Raw genomic sequence first — 23,291 nt, forward strand, 5'->3', positions numbered from 1 at the left:
CGAACAATTCAATTCACACAAACATCCATCACAGTGAATCTCCTCCTCACTGTGATGGAAGGCAAAGTCTTTTCTCTCCCCTGTGTTCCATTTTTCTCCCGGATATGGACCAAATGGTGGGGCTATTGTAGCTGGGACATGTTGGTCGGTGTGAGCAAGTTGGGCCGAAGGGCCTGTCTCCATGCTGTGTCACTCTATGACTCTATGATGGCCTTTCTTTATTCCAGTTTTCAGGCTCCTAATGGCAGGAATGAAATGAGAGCGTGGCCAGAGTTGTGTGGATCCTTGATGATGTTGGCTGAGTTTTGAAACAGCTCCTCTTATAGACCACTTCGATGGTGACGTTAAAAGTGAGGGAAGGACCACACAGTTGCGCAGCTGGTAGAGCTGCTGCCTCACAGCGTCAGGGATCCGAGTTCAAATCTAGATTACTGGCTTTGTGGAGCTTGCCCGTTCTCCCTGTGACAGTGTGGGTTTCCTCCAGGTGCTCCGGTTTCTTCCCACATCCCAAAGACATGTAGGTGTGTAGGTTTGTAGACCTCCGTAAAATGCCCCCTAGTGGGCCGGGAGTGGATGGGAAAGTGGGATAACATGGAACTAATGTGAATGGGAGATCGATAGTCAGCTTGTTCTTGGTGAGCGGAAAGGCCTGTTTCCATGCTGTATCTCTAAAGAGATACCCAAAGGTCCAGACAGCAGGAAGTAAAAAAGCAAAACTATGTCTATTTTGTTTGAACTTCTGAATATTATCGGCATATTATTGGGGGGGGTTGGGGGGTTGGGGGGGGGAGGGTTGGGGGGGAGAAAGGTTCCAGGTGATGTAGGTGATGCAGGTGATGGCATTTTTTGCTTTGTTTAACAGTGGCTGAAAACAACCTATATAAACAGAGTAAATCATAGATCTGATAACCAGGGCCTGGAAATTTTAATTTACACAATTGGGGACAATTTACAATTATACCGAGCCAATTAACCTACAAACCTGTACCTGTCTTTGGAATGTGGGGTGAAATCAGAGATCCTAGAGAAAACCATGCAGGTCACGGGGAGAGTGTACAATCTCCGTACAGACACACCCATAGTCAGGATCGAACCTGGGTCTCTGGCGCTGGAAGGCAGCTACTCTACCGCTGCGCCACTGTGCCGCCTCCTATATTATTCTATGTTATTATCGCACTTTTGCATCCACTCCCTACACTCTAGGGGCAATTTTGTGTGTGGAGGAGGGTTAGTGAGAGAAGGCACGAGGACATACCCCATTCCCACCCAGTAGGTGAGGCCTGCAGCCCCAGAGAAGCTGGCAATCCACCCATCCGTTTCTTAAACACTCACTCATGTGTACAGAGTGTTGATAAGGTGGGCGTTCGTTACCCAGGGAGGTCCAGGTAAGACTTCTTTTCTATTTAAAAATAACTATTCATTAAAAAAATATATGCAAGAACACATTGCTAGGCCTTCTTTAAATATGTAGTGCTGTTCAGTCTGTACATTCACAGTGTTCGCCTGCTCTATATGTTGGTAGTGCTAGCATATTCTCCGTACAAGGCACCATTTCCATTCACGTGGCCTCCATCGGTGATACAAGCTTCAAGGGTTTACTATAGGCTTTAGACTTTAGAGTTACAGCATGGAAACAGGCTCTTCGGCCTACCGAGTCCGTGCAATCACTCCGTACACTAACACTATCCTACACACACTAGGGACAATTTACAATTTACAGAAGCCAATTAACCTACAAAACTGTACATCTTTGGAGAGTGGGAGGAAACCAGAGAAAACCCGCTTGGTTACAGGGAGAACGTACAAACTCCGTACAGACAGCACCCGTAGTCATGGTTGAACCCGGGTCTCTGGCGACTTAAGGCAGCAACTCTACCACTGTGCCACTGTGCCCCCCCCCTGAAGTCTACAGTCTAAAGACTAATTTTAACATAGGGCTGCAGTGTGTGGATTCAAAGTCATGGAGTTAAATTGTGCAACATCACATGTCCAATTTGTACTGAATGCTGATTACCAAAGTGCAACATTTAGAATCAAATATTTTGAACAGTGAAAGCAGCAGCTACAGATGTGAATGGAGAATCTATTCCGTTAAACTCAGTGGCCGTGATGCTCCAGTCCGCATGTAGTGACGTGAGGGATTCAGATTCACATCCGAATCCATGTGCCTTGTATCATCTGCAGCAAATTAGGTAAAGTTGAATAGAACGATATGCATTAGCCCACTTCACTTCACTGTATCAGGAGGTGACTCCAAATTGACTAAATCCCCTACCTTCCATTAATTGAATTCAAACGAGCTGTGAACTCCACAGCTGAGGTCTCTTCTTTTCCCTCAGGTTGTAAACAACCGTTCACAACCTGTTGAAATGGGGATTACTCTGCTGCTTCAGAAACGTCCTAAAAATATATCCTGAAAGGAAAAAAAAATCAAGGCTGCAGCAAGTAAGAAAATCAGAACAGCACGGTGGTGCAGCGGTAGAGCTGCTGTGTTACAGCGCCTGAGACCCGGGTTCGATCCTGACTACGGGTGCTGTCTGTGTGGAGTTTGTCCATTCTCCCTGTGACCGCATGGGGAGCTCCGGTTTCCTCCCACGCTCCAAAGACGTGCGGGTTTGTAGGTTAATTGTCTTCTGTAAATGCCCCCCTGAAGTGTAGGACGCAGAAGTGGGATAACATAGAACTAGTGTACGGGCGATCGGTGGTCAGTGTGGACTGCATGGGCTGAAAGGCTGCTGTACCTCTAATCTAAACTAATCAAAGACCCTGGACAGAAATCAGAAAGCTTTTCATAGAACTGCGTTACAAGAGGTATCAATGTAGGAACGGATAAAAACGTTTCCAGAATTAACCGGTAGAAAGCATCCAACTTATAAATATAGAGATCTCTCGCTCTATATATATATATATTTATATTTCCTGCAGCTATGAAAATCAGATCAAAAGGACATCACTGATCCACGATCTACACTTGGGGTGGTGTCCAAGATTCTAGGGTATCAGTGTTCCCTAAAAATAACGCATCCTCACATCCATCCCAGTGTGGATGCCTGACCATAACTGCAGAAGATCTGCTACTTTCGCCATCCATTTGACATGATTTACTAAACTTGACGAGGCTGCCTTTATAAATCGAAATCCCCATTAAAAACCAGGATGTTTATGCTCTTAGATGCTTCATAGTCTTTGGAATCATGAGGAAAACAACTGAGGGAACAATGTACTTTGGAAAAAAGGGAGTGTAAATTGGGCAAATATAGACATGCTTTATATTTAAGTCATCGGCTAGACAAATAAATGAACACCGGCAGTAGATAGTTAAGAACAGTTGATTCATTACACATTACACTTTGTGTTATTCAGTCAGTATCCGATTTTGCCCACAAGGCACCAACATACATCACATCTTTCTTGCTATACAAATAATAACAGTAATAATAATTTTTAAAAGCGCACTGGTTCTGGCAAGGACTGAGGGAACTTTGAAATAAGAGCATTAAGAGACAATTCTGCACATCTATCAGCTCCGGGGGAAGATGTAACAGAACCAGCAACGTCTAGTAAATCTAAAGAAACAAACTATCGAAGACAATTTAAGGAAAAGAGTGGATTGCGGGCGGAAGTGAAAGAAAGGTTCATCAGGTTTACTCGAATGTGCTCCTTCATTTCGTGAAGCTTCCTTACTGAATGACATGCAGCGGCATTGAATGTGATTCACTCAGATTCCCTGCAGAGTCCAGTCTTCTTCAGCTGGCTGAACTACATTGACATTCCACCGCAGGGCCAGAGCTCTCCCGAAGATAATTTTTGAAAGACATTTTACAATTCTTCTTGAAAGCAGACCTGGGATTGTTGTCAGATCTCCTGCTAATTGCTGGCCTTTGCCCCATTCAGGGCGACGATTTGGAATTGTGCATCATTTAGCTCGTCAACTTGAACTTGACCTTGAAGGAGGAACCTCCCATTTTGCCTTGTATGCCCAGATGGTTTCAGTGTGCGATCTCAATGTCACCCCGTCGTTCCTGGACATTGGTTTGGATCAATCAGCAAACCCTCAATCCCAGGGTCCAGTTGGCTTGGAACTGCATTCCACCTACTTCTTCCCCAGCTAACAATGGGCCATTATGGACTTCATCCTACCTGAGGTCATCTGTTGCTGGCCCTGCTTCATTCTGGCCTTTTCTCACCTCCAGTTCCCCCCCCCCCCCCTTCCCCAGGCCCCCCTCTTCTTCGAGTCTGAAGAAGGGTTCCGAGCTGAAATGTCACCTATTCTTTCTCTCAAGAGAGGCTGCCTGACCCGTTGAGTTACTCCAGCATTTTGCATCTATCTCCACTTACATGGACAGCACAGAGGTGCAGCGGTAGAGTTACTGCCTTACAGCGCCAGTGACCCGGGTTTTGATCCTGACTACAGGTGCTGTCTGTACGGAGTTTGTACGTTCTTCCCTTGGCCTGCGTGGGTTTTCTCCAGGATCTCTGGTTTTCTCCACACACTCCAAAGACATACAGGTTTGTAGGTTAATTGCTGTGGTATAATTGTAAATTGTCCCGAGTGTGCGTAGGATATCGTTAGTGTGCTGGTATCGCTGATCGGCGCGGACTCGGTGGGCCGAAGGCAGCTTTTGAGGTGTGCCAGGACCAGCCTCTCAAAGCACTTGGTGATGATGGGGGTAAGTGCAACTGGGCGGAAGTCGTTGAGGCTTGTTCTCTAAACTAAACAAAACAAAAGAACAATTTAGTGCAGGTAAGCAGCCTCTGAGGACGGCAAGTGCAGGCAGTGGGCCGATTAAGGATGGTGCGTTGACTACTATAGGACAAGAATCATAAATAAAGAGAAATAAATAAATACCCTGCATTTCCAGGGTATTTTGCAGTGGACAATGTTACCTGCACATTGCTGACAAATTGGAACCTTAGAAAGTGCAATCACTGCCTTTTACAATGGGATGCCCATTCCAAAATCTGCAAGCATGGATGAACAGCGAGGTCAGGCTACTGCTGGAAGCACGGGACACCGCTTTCAGGTCAGGCGATGCTCGAGCCTACTGTTCAGCCAGGGCTAACCTGAAGAGGGGCATCAAGAAGGCCAAGCACTGCCATAAGCTCAGGATTGAGGAGCACTTCAACAACAACTCCGACCCCCGACGCATGTGGGCCATCACGGACTACAGACCCTCCAACACCACCCCCACATCCAGCGACGCCTCCTTCCTTGAGGAGCTTAATCACTTCTATAGCCGCTTCGACAGGGACAATCTAGAGACAGCTATCAAGGCTGTGCTCCCTGCCGATCACCAACCCCTCACACTCACCCCCTACGACGTATACGTGGCACTGAGTAGGACTAATGCACGTAACGCTGCTGGCCCTGACGGCATCCCCGGGCGCGTGCTCAGGGCCTGTCAGCAGCTGCGCAGCTGACAGACGTCTGGACTGACATCTTCAACCTGTCACTTGCCCAAGCAGTTGTCCCCACGTGCCTTAAAACCACCTCCATCGTGCCAGTGCCAAAACACTCCACTGCGGCAAGCCTCAATGACTTCCGCCCAGTTGCACTTACCCCCATCATCACCAAGTGCTTCGAGAGGCTGGTCCTGGCACACCTCAAAAGCTGCCTACCCCCCACACTGGATCCCTATCAGTTTGCCTACCGCAAGAACAGGAGTACGGAGGATGCCATCTCAACGGCACATCACTCCGCCCTCTCCCACCTCGACAACAGAGACACTTACGTAAGAATGCTGTTCATCGATTACAGCTCAGCATTCAACACCATTATACCATCAAAACTGATCACCAAACTCGGTAACCTGGGCATCGACCCCTCCCTCTGCAACTGAATACTGGACTTTCTAACCAACAGACCCCAGTCTGTTAGGTTAGACAAGCACACCTCTTCAACCCTCACCCTGAACACCGGCGTTCCACAGGGCTGTGTGCTGAGCCCCCTCCTCTACTCCCTCTTCACCTATGACTGCACACCTGTACATGGTACTAACACCATCATCAAGTATGCAGATGATACAACGGTGATTGGCCTCATCAGCAACAACGATGAGTCGGCCTACAGGGAGGAGGTCCAGCACTTAGCAGCATGGTGCGCTGACAACAACCTGGCCCTTAACTCCAAGAAGACCAAGGAGCTCATTGTAGACTTCAGGAAGTCCAGGGACGGCACGCACACCCCCATCCACATTAACGGGACGGAGGTGGAACGTGTTTCTAGCTTCAGGTTCCTGGGAGTCAACATCTCCGATGACCTCTCTTGGACCCACAATACCTCAACTCTGATCAAGAAGGCTCACCAGCGTCTCTTCTTCCTGAGGAGACTGAAGAAGGTCCATCTGTCTCCTCAGATCCTGGTGAACTTCTACCATTGAATTGAATTGAATTGAATTGAATCCTTTATTTGTCATTCAGACCTTTCGGTCTGAACGAAATGCTGTTGCCTGCAGCCATACATGTAATAATAACAAAACACAATAAACACAAATTAACATCCACCACAGTGAGTTCACCAAACACCTCCTCACTGTGATGGAGGCAAAAGTCTTAGAGTTACTGTCTCTTCCTTCCTCTTCTCCCTCTGCGCCGAGGCGATACCCCACCGGGCGATGGTAAGTCAGTCCCGCAGTTCAAACTCCGCGGCCTGGGGGTGGTCGAAGCTGCCGCCCTCCAGTCCAGCGGACGCAGCTGTTGCAACGGGTGCTCCGGAAAACAGGCACCAGCCTGTGACCTGCGAGCTCCCGACATTGTCCTCCACTGGCCCGCGGCCGAGCCCCGAACCACTGCACCATCGAGAGCATCCTTACCAACTGCATCACAGTATGGTATGGCAACTGCTCTGTCTCCGACCGGAAGGTATTGCAGAGGGTGGTGAAAATTGCCCAACGCATCACCGGTTCCTCGCTCCCCTCCATTGAGTCTGTCCAAAGCAAGCGATGTCTGCGGAGGGCGCTCAGCATCGCCAAGGACTGCTCTCACCCCAACCATGGACTGTTTACCCTCCTACCATCCAGGAGGCGCTACAGGTCTCTCCGTTGCCGAACCAGCAGGTCCAGGAACAGCTTCTTCCCGGCGGCTGTCACTCTACTCAACAACGTACCTCGGTGACTGCCAATCACCCCCCCCCCCCCCCCGGACACTTATTATTATTTATTCAAATCATTTGCTATGTCGCTCTTCCAGGGAGATGCTAAATGCATTTTGTTGTCTCTGTACTGTACACTGATAATGACAATTAAAATTGAATCTGAATCTGAATCTGAATCTGAAGCAATCCGCACTAAACTTCTGCCGTCTGTCGATCTCCTTTAGAGAGTGATTGGAGCTGGGAAGGATGCAGCGTGAGAGCTTCAATTAACTCCTGTACACACTGTGGCATTGTGCTCTTAGGCAATTCCAATATAATCAGCTCCAGGAGTTTGGGAGAGACCCGTGGTGAAGGGATTCAGTGCAGCTGCAATAAATGCCTCAGCCAAAGCGATGGGTGAGGACAGAAGGAAAGCATAACCCCTACCTACGTCCCACACGTTTCAGGCTCACCTTTCCCCATTGGCAGACCACAGCTCTGAAACCAGAGCACATACCTCGACATTACTTGAACATCAGAATGAATAAATACATACAAAATATCTTCTGGTCTTCAAGAACTATTTTAATATATTTGTATTCTTTATATTCTTGAGAATGGGGAGTTGCTGTTCCAGTTTACAGCAAATGGATTTAATCTTGCACTAAATCGCTATTCCCTTTATCATGTGTCTGTACACTGTGGACGGCTTGATAGTAATCATGGACAGTCTTTCTGCTGACTGATTGGTTTTGTTTGGTTTAGCGATTAAGTGGAGAAGAAGGCCCTTCGGCCCACCGAGTACGTGCTGACCAGTGATCCCCGTACACCAGCACCATCCTCCACACTTGTGGCAATTTACAATTTTTACCAAAGCCAAATTAACCTACAAACCTACATTTTTGGAGTGTGGGAGGAAGCCCACACCATCCTGGCCACGCACTCATCTCTCCGCTGCCATCAGGTAGAAAGTACAGGAGCCTGAAATCTGCAGCATCCAGGTTCAGGAATAGCTGCTTCCCCACAGCTGTCAGACTATTAAACACAACTTAAAACAAACTCTGAACTGTAACAGCCTATTGCACTTTATCTGTTTATTGATGTTTATATATATATATATATTCTATGGTATATGGACACACTGATCTGATCTGTACTTATGACTACAATATCCTGTTGTGCTGCAGCAATTCAATAATTTAATTGTCCTATCTGGGACACATGACAATAAACTCTCTTGACTTGACTTGACTTGACTTGGCCAGGGCACCCGGGACAAATCCTCACGGTCACAGGGGGAACGTACAAACTCCTTACAGACAGCATCCGCAGTCAGGATCGCACTCGGGTCACTGGTGTTGTGTCACCATGCCACTGGTCAGCATGCAACAAAAAGCTTTTCACTACAGTACACGTGACAATAAACCAAACTAAAAACTAACAAAATCTAAAAAAACAATTCCATTATGTGTGCAGCACTTGGTTTGAAATCATCAGCAAATGGGCACAAACCCTGGTTAAGTTCTGCATGAATGGAGGTGTAATGGCCATTGCTTGAGGAATGTCCCTTCTCAAACAAACAAAATTTACCTTTTGATAGTTTCGTTCATTGGAACATTTCACAGCCACCGAGAGTGCTTTGCTTTTGCGCATCGCAATGAGCAGCTTGATAAATCTAGTTTTCAATGAGAATGATATTTGTGATCTGTGCCAAATTCACATTTTATGCAAAGGCAATTTTCCATTTACTGGAAGAAAAGGCAGAATATTTACAGAAATTCTGAATTTCCCTCAATGTCCTGAGGCTTATTTTATACTGTTGGTCTTAACTTGACTGTTATATTGTCACTGGCTCTTAAGTCAATAAAACGAATGTTGAATCTTACCATTATATCAATGTTCCAGCTATATTTTTCCGAACGTTCCCGAAGACTATAATGGTGGTTGCTGATTATTCATAGAATGGAGAATTCTTTTATTGTTTTCCAATTCACAAACCAAGAACTGGAACAAGTGCATTTCACTTTTGTTATCAATTTTCCCCCCTTGCAGAAAAATATTCATATTGAACCGCCAGACAGTAGGATCGCCGTGAAACGAGTAAGTCACATTGTGCAGTAATGCCGCTGCCATTTTAGTTTAGTTTAGAGATTCAGCATGGAAACAGACCCTTCGGCCCACCTAGTCCGCACCGACCAGCGATTCCCGCACATTGTCACTATCCTACACTGGTGATAATTTTTACATTTATACCAAGCCATTTAACCTACAAAGCTGTACGTAGATCTTTAGAGAGTAGGAGGAAACCGAAGTTCTCGGAGAAAACCCACGCAGGTCACGGGGAGAACGTGAAACTCCGTACAGACAAGCACCTGCAGCCGGGATCGAACCCGGGTCTCTGTCGCTGTAAACTCTGCAAGGCAGCAACTCTACCACTGCACCACTGTGCCACCCCATTTTGTGCAGCTTTGTCAGCGTCCTTTATGTGGCGACTATTTGCATACCTTATGTATGCAGGCGGAGAATTTTACTGTGACTTGTCACGTGTGACAATAAAGTATTCAATTCAATTCAATTCAATTATTACTGTCGGTTTGGTGGGAGCAATGAACACTTGTTCATAACTAGTAAGCCTGCAAGAGAGTGAAACAGCAAAATAAATTCAAACATATGCATAAATACTGCAGGAAATTACATCCTCTCAAATCAGTACTTTGGGACGACAGATGGCACAATGGGCTAAGTGTTCGGCTGGCGACCGGAAGGTAGCCGGTTTGAATCCCGCTTGGAGTGCATACTGTCGTTGTGTCCTTGGGCAAGACACTTCACCCACCTTTGCCTGTGTGTGAATGTGTGTGAATGTGTGTGAGTGATTGGTGGTGGTCGGAGGGGCCGTAGGCGCAGATTGGCAGCCACGCTGCCGTCAGTCTGCCCCAGGGCAGCTGTGGCTACAGAAGTAGCTTACCACCACCGAGTGTGACTGAGGAGTGAATGAATAATGCGATGTAAAGCGCCTTGAGTATTAGAAAGGCGCTATATAAATCCCATCCATTATTATTATTACTGTGTAATTTGCCAGGTACTGACTCTCATTTGTAAACACTATTTCCTCACTGCTCCTGTAAATCTCTGAATAATCATTAATGTACAATAATTTATGAAATAATTCAGTTCTTGGTGTTACTGGGAAAACGAACTACAAAACTGGCAGAGGCTGAAAGTAATAATATAGGATTAATATTATCAGACTAAAAAAGAATAGGCTATTGCTGAACAAAGAGAAGCATTAGCTATCAATGATTGAGATAACAATATTGAGTTTTACTGCCTCGTACTTGCAGCTCTCACGGTTACACATGATTATAACCAAATAAAAATTGAAAACTGATAAAACTGATAAAACCCACGCAGTCACAGGGAGAACGTACAAGCTCTGTATAGACAGCAGTAAATCTTCCCACCAGCCTGCGTTTGGCCCATATTCCTCTAAACCTGTCCTATCCATGTACCTGTCCAAATGTTTCTTAAACGTTGCAAGAGTACCTGCCTCAATTAACCTTGAGCCAGCTTGTTCCATACGCCCACCACCCTTTGTGTGAAAAAGGTATCCCTCAGGTTCCTATTAAATCTTTCCCCCCTCACCCTGAACCTATGGTTCTTTATTTCTCTATACTGGGCTAGGGACTCTATGTGTCTACCCAATCTATTCCTCTCATGATTTTGTGCACCTCTATTAGATCATCCCCATCTTCCTGCACTCCTAGGAATAGAGTCTTGGCCTGCTCAACCTCTCCCTATAGTTCAGGCACCTCGATTCCTGGCAACATCCTCATAATTCTTCTCTGCATCCTTTCCAGATTGACAATATAGAGGATGTTGAGGCAAGTATTATCACAATGATTAAAAAACATTTGTGTAAGAAGGAACGGCATATGCTGGTTTATACCAAAGACTGATACAAAATTGCTAGAGTAACTCTGTGGGTCAGGCAGCATCTTTGGAGAAAAGGAATAGGCAACATTTTGGGTTCGAACCCTTCTTCAGACGTTCCAAGAAACATTTGGACATGTACATGGAAAGGACAGGTTTAGAGGGACATGGGCCAAACGCAGGCAGGTAGGACTAGTGTGGATGGGCATGTTGGTCGGTGTGGGGCAAGTAGGGCCGAAGGGCCTGTTCCACGCTGGATGACTCTAAGATTCTCTATGTGTTGCATGACCAGTTGAGTTTCTCGAGCAGTTTTTGTTTTGCACTAGGTTCCAACATTTGTCATCTCTTTTGTCTCCATACATCTGTGGGTGTGTGTGGGTGTGGGTGTGTGTGGGTGTGGGTGTGTGTGTGTGTGTGTGTGTGTGTGTGTGTGTGTGTGTGTGTGTGTGTGTGTGTGTGAGAGTGTGTGTGTGTGTGTATGTATGAACGCGTGTGTGCGTGTGCATGCGTGTGTCTGTGTGCGTGCGTGTACATGCGTGCGTGTGTGCGTGTGCATGCGTGCATGTGTGTGTCTGTGTGTGTGTGTGTGTGTGTGTGTGTGTGTGTGTGTGTGTATGTATGAACGCGTGTGTGCGTGTGCATGCGTGTGTCTGTGTGCGTGCGTGTACATGCGTGCGTGTGTGCGTGTGCATGCGTGCATGTGTGTGTCTGTGTGCATGCATGTGTGCATGTGCATGCGTGCGTGTGCGTGTGTGTGCACGTGCATGTGGGCATACGTGCGTTCGTGTGTGAGTATGTGCGTGCGTGTGTGTGAGTGCATGGGCATATGTGCGTGTGTGTGTATGACTGTACATGCGTGCATGTTCGTGTGTGTGTGTGTTCGTGCGTACATGTGCGTGCGTGCATGTGTGTGCAATGAGTGCATGTCTCCTTCATTTTACTGTCATCTGATGCCAATGAGTCATTAAATTGATGCGAAATTGTTAGGTATCGTGTAGTTTCAATTTGCAGTGATATCAAAATTGACTTCACTGCTCTCCACAAGGGAGTTGCGCATACCTTAATACATAATACTGTTTCATGAGTAAATTACATTACAGAGGCGACATGACAAAACAAGCTGGTTTTACCAGACTGTAGTGCAGTGTCTACAGCGAGCGTGAAATCAGGCAGCATCGTTCACTCTGCCTAACGCTCAGGAACCTGCTGACACCAACTTACAAGTGTTGAAACTAGCTGATGAAAGGATAGTATAAGAAGAAGGATCAGATTATTTATGTGGAGGCCAGAATATACCTCAGGATGGGTTCATTCATGTTTCAGCCATTCAAGTATGCAGTGCTTGTTGACTCCTTAATTATTATTTCTTTTAATTCAGAATAAAAATATATACAAACAAGAACTGTGCAAAATCTCTGACATTCTGAGCTGCTATACATACTTTCATTAGTGTTATATTTGGTAGTGTTCACAAACTATCCTTATACCATGCACCCAGGCCACTCATGGCCCTCCCGGGGGGATATCCCTTACCTTGTCTGAGGGGCGTCTCCACCACACCCTGCCCCCCCCCCCCCCCAATGTGCAGCAGAAGAAAGACCCTAGACTGTGGTCCTTCCCCACAGAGCCTTGGCGTTGGCTGCACCGAGATTCAGTGCCACCTCTTTGCAGGGTGTGGATTTGCGAAGAGAGTCTGGAGAATGGTGCAAGGGTCCTTGTCACGGTTTATCCCGAACAGCTCCGTAAAAGAGGGCTCCCTGATTAACGGGCTACTCCCAGGGACACAATCGGAGACAGACGCCAAGTGCTGCTGGAAAGCCATCAACATGATGAAAGATACTTTTTGGTCTGATCGAACCTTGTTGACCTTCCATCAAAGCCAGATATCCGTCACGGAATGTTGCCGACAGGCCCACTTCAGACCGCAGGAGTACGTGCTGAGGGACTCCGTAATTTTACCCTCCTTAACCCTCCATCGCTGCAGCGGTAGAGTTGCTGCCTTAGTATCAGAAACCCAGGTTTCTATGGGTGCTTGTCTGTACAGAGATTCTTCCCCTGACCTGCATGGGTTTTCTCCGGATGCTCTGGTTTCTTCCCACACTCCAAAGGCATGCATGTTTGTAGGTAAATTGGCTTGTTATAATCTAAATTAACCCTAGTGTGTGTTAATGTGCGGGGATCGCTGGTCGGAGTGGACTCGGTGGGCTGAAGTACCTGTTTCCGCGCTGTATCTCTAAAGTAAAGGAAAAGGTGCAGACAGAGGAGATCAGTTTAACGGCATCATCTTTGTCGTGGACATTGTGGGCCGAATGGCCTGTTTCTGTACTATATTGTTCTATATTCTGCATTCTGGTCTAGTCCCCTTTCTTTACAAACCCTACCCCATCCTCAATCCAAAATCAGCCTGACAACAGAATATGTTCAAGAAGGAACTGCAGATGCTGGAAGATCGAAGGTACACAAAAATGCTGGAGAGACTCAGCGGGTGCAGCAGCATCTATGGAGCGAAGGAAATAGGCGACGTTTGGGGCCGAAACCCTTCTTCAGACCGATGGAGGAATTAGAATACTTTGACCCAACTGTGGCCCTGCTATGGACTGAAGAAGGGTCCCAACCTGAAATGACTTTTAATTTTTAGGTTAGTTTAGTTTGGAGATTCAGCGCAGAAGCAGGCTCTTCGACCCACCGAGTCCGTGCCCACCAGCGATCCCTGCACATTAACACTTCACACACCAAGGCACATATACATTTATACCAAGCCAAATAACCCACAAACCTGTTCGTCTTTGGAGTGTGGGAGGAAACCAAAGTTCTCAGAGAAAACCCACGCAGGTCACGGGGAGAACGTACAAACTCAGTACACCCATAGTCAGGATTGTACCCGGCTATCTGGCGCTGTAAGGCAGCAACTCTCCCGCTGCGCCACAGTGTCGCCCCGTGATATGTTGAGTTAGTCCCACACTCTGTGTCCTTTTATCCACAACTCCTTGTGTCTTCCTGCCTTTTATTGCCTTTTGAGCCGTCTTTTTTGCCTTTCACCCTTAAAACCCGCTGTGTCTTTTCTGTACAAATGATTGTTGGCGGCGACCACTCAAAGTAAACGCACGGTTCTGATTCCTTTCTGTCTTTCAGTTGAATATTTTCCTACGTGCATTTTTTTTTACACACATTCTGCTTTCTTTCAGCCTTGATTCTGGCCATTGTCCCTCTCCCTTCACATCGACACACACAGTCTCAAGCAAGCACACAGAGTTGTAATATATTTGGCTTTAATGAGTAAAGGCAGGGTCCAGTATTAGCTTCATTACCCTCCATTCGTCATACTCTGAGCTAATGGAGGAACCTTCATGCTGAGATTCTAATGGTTACATTAAATTAGAAACCTCGCGACTCTTTTTCTCTCTGCAAAATAAAAATCTATTTTGACGCAGGCAATTTCTCCTTTTGATGATTAATCGTGAACCAGATGCTGCCTCGCAGAACGCTCTAATTCCTCCCTCGCCTTCATATGGGGGAGAACCTGCCTTATTTTTGGAAGGAAGCAACAAACTCGTCAGCTAATTGCGTATTTGCATGGAGCTAACTGGTATTGCCTGAATGGGAGGCAAATTAAGAAACAAAGTTAGTGAATTAAGGGGAAGGCCATTAAAGTATTACCTCAGGGCAAGGGAATACATACACATCGATAATTTACAAAACGTGCATTTTATCAGCAATTGTAAATCCCTCTTGAATCTAATCCAATTGACAGTTACATTATTTTTGGTCTCCGTTGTCCAGAACTTGTTTGACATGGATTTAATTTGGTTTGCCTCAATATAATGTCAGAATTGCAATAAACCCATATGCACAGGTGCTAAAGTCCTAATAGTAATATTTTTTGGTAATGTTAGAGCATGGAAACAGGCCCATCATCCCAACTTGCCCACGCCGACCAACATGTCCGATCTACACCAGTCCCATCTGCCTGCGTTTGGCCCATATCCCTCGAAACTTGCGTCCTTCGGCACTCACTCCTGCCGTCTGGAATAATCTTTTACAAACAATTCGAGGGTCCTGTGAGTCAGATACCGAGCGAGGGGTCAGAGTGCCTGGTTCCGTGTGGTTCTGCAGCAAACCTCGGGTCGATGGAGCCTGAAGTTCCCGATGATACCAAGGCTGACTTAGATCTACAAATCTGCGTTGAATAGCACTGGGACAGGGGCACACAGCAAGGGAGAGGATTCCCCAAAACTTGCCGATTATTTAAACGTCTCCTCTCCCACATTAGATGGGTATTTAACAAGTCTCTTTACGACTTTGCTTTGAATTTTGATTTCTGCTCAAGCCGATGATTTTTGTTGTAACATTTGAAACGGAGGGATCACCAGACAATGGTGTCCCATGAAGAACAAATGCTTTCAGTTTTGCTTCGTGACAATAATCTAAACTGGAAAGGATAGAAACAAAGCTTGCTAAGATGCAGGGTGGGGAGGGCAGGGAGGGTGGGAATGTATCTGACAGGGTCAAAGCAGGATGACTATGAGGATCAGATGTAAACAAGGTTATGTGGTCAGTAGGTGAATAGGGGCAGTTCGAGAACACGGACAAGGGAATGTAGGGGATGTGAGAGGTAGAGTGGGAGGACAGGCCAGGCAGGTCAGGCTGGGCACATCATGCAGAGGAAAGGAGGGGAATAGGAACAAAAATCAAACTCAACCAGTATCACAGATGGGCAACCGATACAGAGAGTGAAATCAAGTCATCTGACATTGTAGAATTCAAAACTTAGTCTTTAGTTGTAGTTTTTCGTTTTAGAGATACAGCGCGGAAACAGGCCCTTCAGCCCACTGAGTCCGTGCCGACCATGATCCCTGCACACTAGCACTATCCTACACACTAGGGACAATTTACAATTTTCTTTCAAAGCAAATTAACCTACAAATCCGTACGAATTTGGAATGTGGGAGGAAAATTGAGCGCCCGGAGAAAACCCACGCGGTCACAGGGAGAGCGTGCAAACTCCATACAGGCAGCACCCGTAGACAGGATCGAACCTGGGTCTTTGGCGATGTAAGGCTGCAACTCTACTGCTGCGCCACCGTGCCGCCCCCCCCCCCGCTTAAGAAAAGATTGTCATTAAAATAGTTTTCATTGGGAAAGGTGGGTTTGGTCATTTTCTATATTCTGTTATGTTCCCTTATGAAAGAGGTATTGCACATTTTCTCAGTCACATCTGAGATGTCATCCTTGAAATACCTGCCTTACTGTTTGGTGCTTCTGCTTGGGACAGGACGTCACTTTATGAACTTCCTCTTCGCTGTTTATTCTGGAATTACAAATGAGCTCTGCAATCAGGAGGAAAAGGGCATCGCTGGGCTTGCGGACTTGAACTGAGCCTTGATGAATCTCCGGGGCTTCAGCTAGGATGTATATTACATTCCTGCAGAGTGGATGGCACTTCTGATTACATTTCCCATTCATATTCCTCCTTTACAGCTGCCCGTGTTTGCTAATAATCTTAGACCAACATTGCATGCTCTCTGGGCTGTAATTCAACCATTACACCTGGCACAGGTCAGACACAAGGGTGGGGGAGGTGCACTGAAAGTGGAAACGAGAGGGAGGAAAATAAAACAACGCCTTTTACAAAACTTTTATTCAAACATTTATTGTTGTAATATCCCTTTTGAAGATCCATTCTGACTAACTAATATCCATTCTGACTAACTAATTTATCTTTGCAAAATATTTATGTAATTAACTCGTATATAATTCAGGAGCAGCTTCTTCCCTACAACCATCAGGCTATCAAACACTACAACATCTGACATGACTGCATGATATCAGAAGTTATAGGTATATAAGTTTTATATATAACTTCTGATAAAATGCACACACACACACACAGTACGATTTCATATATTTTATATATGTGATATATATTACATATATCATATATATAATACAATAACAATATATACTATCTATATATACTATCTATATATATCTATATATACTAGACTAAGTGGGACCCGTTGGGTCCCAGCATCACACAGGAGGGCTGGTCATCCAACGCAATATTCCACCTCTCCACCAGTTCTAATATTGGTGGCCAGTTGGGGGGGGGGGCTTTCTGGAGCGCTAGTATGGGTGTTGTGGGCTAAAGGGACTGGTTTCCAGAGGGCTAGTATGCAAATTGTGCGCCAAATGGATTCTTGGGCTGGCGTCTCAGGCAATCAAGCCTGTTGTGCTGGCAACTCACTCACTCACTCACGGCTGGTGGGCTGGTAGTTGACTCACGGCTAATCCTTGAAATTCTATTTCAAGCAGGGTATAAGGCCACCAAATTCAAGTGCAGTTTCTTACCACTTCTAGCAGGGTGCAAGGCCACCAAATTCAAGTGCAGTTTCATAACATTTGAAGTAGGGTGCAAAGCCACTAAAGACAGCGAGTCATGACCTCTCCCTCCTCCATCTTGCAGAGACTGAGCCACACCCACATTTCCAGGTTTTATAACCCCTCCCCCCCCCCCCCACCAGAAAAGGTGTGGCTTTCATGGAGTGATCGACAGGAGAGAGATTCTCAACATTTTTTAAAAAACTAATAACACTTTTATTTTTCATTGATGGGAAGAATTCTCTGCATCTGCTCAACGGAGGGGGACTGAGTAAGATGGCCTAAAATCACAGCCGTAAGTGGTAGCATTTTATCTAAAATCAATATACAGTGCAAACAGGAAGTAAGTGCATTTACAGTAGTGCCTTTTAACTTCAAGCCAAAGCACCCAAGCCACCATTTGCAGTAAGTAGTGCCTTTCAACTTCATGCCACCATTTGCAGTAAGTGGTGACTTTCAACGTCAAGCTACACCCAAGCCACACCCAAGCTACTATTTGCAGTAAGTAGTGCCTTTCAACTTCAAGCCAAAGCAACCAAGCCATCATTCGCAGTAATAGTGCCTTTCAACTTCAAGCCAAAGCTCCCAAGCCTCCATTTGCAGTAAGTAGTGCCTTTCAACTTCAAGTCAAAGCTCCCAAGCCACCATTTGCAGTAAGTAGTGCCTTTCAACTTCATGCCATCATTTGCAGTAAGTGGTGTCTTTCAACTTCAAGCCACCCAAGCCACACCCAAGCCATCATTTGCAGTAAGTGGTGTCTTTCAACCACATGCCACCATTTGCAGTAAGTAGTGCCTTTCAACTTCAAGCCACACCCAAGCCATCATTTGCAGGAAGTAGTGCCTTTCAACTTCAAGCCAAAACAACCAATCCACCATTTGCAGCAAGTAGTGCCTTTCAACTTCAAGCCAAAGCAATCAAGCCACCATTTGCTGGTATGAATCATTTTAGAACCAATAGACATTTTTTGCAAGCTTTAAGTTGTTTGCCAACCGCCAAAAAAAACCTACATAGAAGAAGACATAGAAGAAGACATTTTTTGCAAGCTTTAGAACCAATAGACATTTTTTGCAAGCTTTAGAACCAATAGACATTTTTTGCAAGCTTTAGAACCAATAGTCATTTTTTTTGCAAGCTTTAGAACCAATAGACATTTTTTGCAAGCTTTAGAACCAATAGTCATTTTTTTGCAAGCTTTAGAACCAATAGACATTTTTTTTGCAAACTTTAGAACCAATAGACAATTTTTTTGCAAGCATTTTAGAACCAATAGACATTTTTTTGCAAGCATTTTAGAACCAATAGTCATTTTTTTGCAAGCTTTAGAACCAATAGAGACACTTTTTGCAAGCTTTAGAACCAATAGAGACACTTTTTGCAAGCTTTAGAACCAATAGAGACACTTTTTGCAAGCTTTAGAACCAATAGACATTTTTTGCAAGCTTTAGAACCAATAGACATTTTTTTTGCAAGCTTTAGAACCAATAGACATTTTTTTTGCAAGCTTTAGAACCAATAGACATTTTTTTTGCTAGCTTTAGAACCAATAGACATTTTTTTTGCAAGCTTTAGAACCAATAGACATTTTTTTGCAAGCTTTAGAACCAATAGACATTTTTTTGCCAGCTTTAAAACCTATAGACATATTTTTGCCAACTTTAGAACCTATAGACATATTTTTGCAAGCTTAGAACCAATAGAGACATATTTTTGCCAGCTTTAGAACCAATAGAGATATTTTTGCCAGCTTTAGAACCAATAGAGACACTTTTTGCAAGCTTTAGAACCAATAGAGACACTTTTTGCAAGCTTTAGAACCAATAGACATTTTTTTGCAAGCTTTAGAACCAATAGACACATTCTGCAAGCATTTTAGAACCACTAAGGGCACTTACATTTGAGTCGACATGTGTTCAGTGTTATTCACAGCTCAGAGAAACGTGACCCTCTGCCTTCCTCCATCTTGAAGAGTGAGTGAGGCACACCACTTCCTGGTTTTATAGTCCCTCCCCCTGCCGCCAGCGGGGGCAGCAGAGAGAATGGGGAATTTTGTAAAAACATTAATATCTCTGTCACTTTTAATCGAAGAGAAAAATCCTCGGCACACATGCGGCGGAGGGGGGCTCTGAGCAAGGTGGCCAAAAATGACGGCCGTAGGTGGCGGCGTTCTCTCGGAAATCGCAGCACAGATGGCCAAAACCGGTCAAGAACAGACTTTTAGTAATATAGATATCATACATAATATTAAACAATGGCAAATTTTACCATATATCACATATAGAAATTATTTATATAATATATATATTATGTCACTTTAGCACATGAAACATGGCCGTTGGCATATATCTGCTTTGCAAATCAATAATTGGGATAGTTGTGTCCCCAGAGAGACAGCCCTCGCAATACTAATTTTGATGCATGGGATTTCTGTCCCCAGAAGCTTTCAGGCATCTGTGTGAATTACTTTGTCGTATATATATAATATAGAATTCAATATTCTTCAATATATAGTTCAATATTCTTCTATATAATTCAATTCAATATATTTATATATATAATTCAGTATATAATATATTTATGCAATAGTAATATATAGTATCTGCGATGTATAATATAATATATATATAAACACAATAATAATATATAATATTGCAGGCACAAACACACACACACATATATATATATGTATATACCAAAGTCATATCAGAAGTTGTATTATTGTCTGAATTATATATATAACATATCTGCTGTGCTGCTGCAAGTAAGATCTAATTGTTCCATTTCGGGACCTATGACAATAAAACACTCTGGACTCTTGACTCTTTTCCATATGAAACCCATTAAATGCCTATACAAGAGCGAAGAATCAAGCTGTTAGCGATTGTTAGGCATAGGACACTCCTTCAGGAATTATGTAGCTAGCATGCATTAATACAAAATGAGATACAGTCTTCAAAAATAAAACCTGTTCAAATGTAAAGTAATCAGTTTTGAAATTAGCTGTGGGGTGGGGGGTGGGGGAACCCTACAGTCAGCAAAGCACGGGATTCTTGGCCACAGCAGGAGGCCGCTCGAGAGATAGGCTTTGTAAGCTGACATGACTTTAAGATGTTCTCCTGTGCATTGGCCAAACGTGATACAATGGAGCCACGTTAATTGGCCGACATCAAACCAGGCTTCAGACATCTTCAGCGCGGGATCAAGGAAACTTCCAGACCAGATTTATTTTGTCACTTTAGCACATCAATAATTGGGATAGTTGTGTGCCCGGAGAGTCAGCCCTCACAATATTAATTTTGATGCCTGGGATTCCTGTCCTCAGAAGCTTTCAGGCCATCTCTGTGAATTACTTTGTCGCAGAAAAAAATGTGTTGAATATTTAGAGGCATCGTGTCACCTAAGATATGTTCCCATTGTAAATATGTGATTCGTTTAAATCACTGGCCTTCACCACAATATTGGAGATAACGATGTCAACGCAAGTATTGAAATTCATTTCAAACATCGGAGTTATTGTTATTCTTAAGAATATCAATGTACTTTTGAGGCAAGACACTGGAGATGAGATAGAGCCGGAACAAAACAGGGTCGGCAACAGATGACCTCAGGAAGGGTGGAATCCAAAATGGCCCTTTGTTGGCTGGGGCAGAACTAGGCCGTGCCAGGCCAACTGGACACTGGGATTGAGGGCTCAAAATGCTGAAGTAACTCAGCGGGTCAGGCAGCATCTTGGGAGAAAAGGAATAGGCGACGTCTCGGGTCGAGACACTTCCTCAGACAGAGTCGGGGGAGAGGGAAACTAGAAATATGAAAAGGTTAGGACAAATCAGAGGTGGCACAGATGACCAATGGACAAGGATATGTTCTGAACCTTTACATCCCTCTCCTTTCCCTCCCCGCTGACCCGCAGTCTGAGGAAGGGTCTCGACCTGAAACGTCACCTATTCCTTTTCCCCACAGATGCTGCCTGACCCGCTGAGTTACTCCAGCATTTTGTGTCTATCTTTGCTGCCATGAAGGCTATGAATCAGCACCACACAATGAATGTTGGCTGTGAAGTTTTGGTTGGATGTGAATTGGTGTTTTATAAATTCCTGTGCCTTTGCACCTGGCCATTTATGTTGCAGGAAGAGTGTCCCAAAGAGTTAAATATCTGTGGGAAATAATTTACATTCTGAGGTGATATTGTCCTCTTTGTCAGCATCATGTTAAATTGGGGGTTTGTTTGGATGTTATCATCATTCTGGACCCCGAGGGTCTCAAAATCATCCCTCACTTTGCGTGTAATATGCACTTCAGGGTCAGTAATGAGCATTATGTTCCTGTAAAGGATATTATTACTGTCCTGTACCCTTAATAACATGTTATTTTTTCCCACCCACTTCCCTCTATTTAAATGTGATATTTACTCACACGAAACAATCCTTACCAGAGCCAGACTAGAAATTGCTTTAGTTATTATTTTTTCTTAAATTATGGAGCTGGGAATTCTCCCAAATTACTTCCAATACTCCAAGGGTTGGAAAGATTTGGTAAATGGTTGTGTGCTATTAGAAACATCCTGCTTGCACCTCCTACATCAGTTTAGTTTAGTTTAGATTCGAGATACAGCGCAGAAACAGGACTTTCGGCCCACCTTCCATGCCGGCCAGCGATCGCCCCGTACACCAGCATTGTCCTACGCAGCTGGGACAATTTAAAATGTTACCGAAGCCAATTAACCTACAAACCAGCACGTTTTGGGAATGTGTGAGGAAACTGGAGCACCCGGAGAAAACCCGCGCCGTCACGGGGAGAACGTGCAAACTCCATACAGACAGTATCCAGGGTCGGATTCGAACCTGGGTCTCTGGCACGGGCAACTCTACCCCTGCGTCACTGTGCCGCCGTCAGTTTGGATAAAAATGCTGTACAATTCCCCAGTCGTGCGGACAAACTACAGTCAGAATCATTGCTGCCTATTGATGTTGGCAGAAACTGGGGCGCCCGGAGGAAACCCACGCAGTCAGAGGGAGAACGTATAATCCCCAACGCAGGCAGTACCTGAGTCCAGTATTAAACCGGGATCTCTGGCGCTGTGAGGCAGCAGCTCTACCAGCTGCGCTAACTAGTCCCACCTGCCTACGTTTGGCCCATATCCCTCTAATCCTTTCCTATCCATAATTTCTGTCATCCTACAGCTTAGGATGGCAAGCTTGATTGTTATAGCTTGGGCCGACTAGTTTGCCAGTTCTAGTTTAGGTCAAGAGGTCTGGAGAAGGGTCTCGATCTGAAACATCACCTGGTCCTTTTCTCCAGAGATGCTGCCCGACCCACTCAGTTGCTGTGGCATTTTGTGTCGATCTCATAGTTTAGGACATTCAGCTTGCAAGTTATACTTTGGGATGGGCAGATTGTTCCTTCTCTTTTGGCTTGGCCAGCCTGCTGCTTCGAGTGTGAAGAGACAGTTCGCTGAGTGCAGTTGAACACGGTCCAGGCGACACGCTGGCTCCCGTCTCTTTTTGCACCAGACACGGGCAGAGAGCCAGCACTCGACACCAGTGGCAAGTTAACGTCTAGTACATGGACTTCCACACATACCAGCACGGGCATATCAGCTACAGTTCACCCACATCTTTGGGAGGATTTGCTGACAACTGCCAACAGGTGTAAATACGTGAAAACTATTACAGGGGCATTGTGTCTGGTACATGCAACCTTAATTCATGTTAGATTGGAAGCAAAAGCTTGGGAAGGTGCAAAAAGAGATCAGAATATGGATAGGTAGACAAAAAATGCAAGAGTAACTCAGCAGGTCAGGCAGCATCTCTAGAGAAAAGGAATAGGTGATGTTTTGGGTCAAGACCCACCTTCAGAATGGGGGATATGGAGGTAATAAGACAGAATATGGATATGCAGCTAATGGAGGGAT

The 23,291-nt window shown here is 45.0% G+C and overlaps 1 long non-coding RNA gene across 1 annotated transcript; it reads right to left on the minus strand.

Annotated features, from left to right (window-relative positions):
• Positions 1-457: 457 nt before the first annotated feature.
• Positions 458-2,690, minus strand: LOC116987787. The gene is made up of 3 exons (XR_004415796.1): positions 2,678-2,690; positions 1,692-1,696; positions 458-597 (listed from the first exon to the last, which is right to left on the minus strand). It is a non-coding gene; the product is annotated as an uncharacterized LOC116987787 (long non-coding RNA).
• Between the last annotated feature and the right edge of the window lie 20,601 nt (positions 2,691-23,291).

The sequence above is a fragment of the Amblyraja radiata genome, chromosome 26 (genome assembly GCF_010909765.2).
Source record: "Amblyraja radiata isolate CabotCenter1 chromosome 26, sAmbRad1.1.pri, whole genome shotgun sequence".
Lineage (NCBI taxonomy): Eukaryota > Metazoa > Chordata > Chondrichthyes > Rajiformes > Rajidae > Amblyraja > Amblyraja radiata.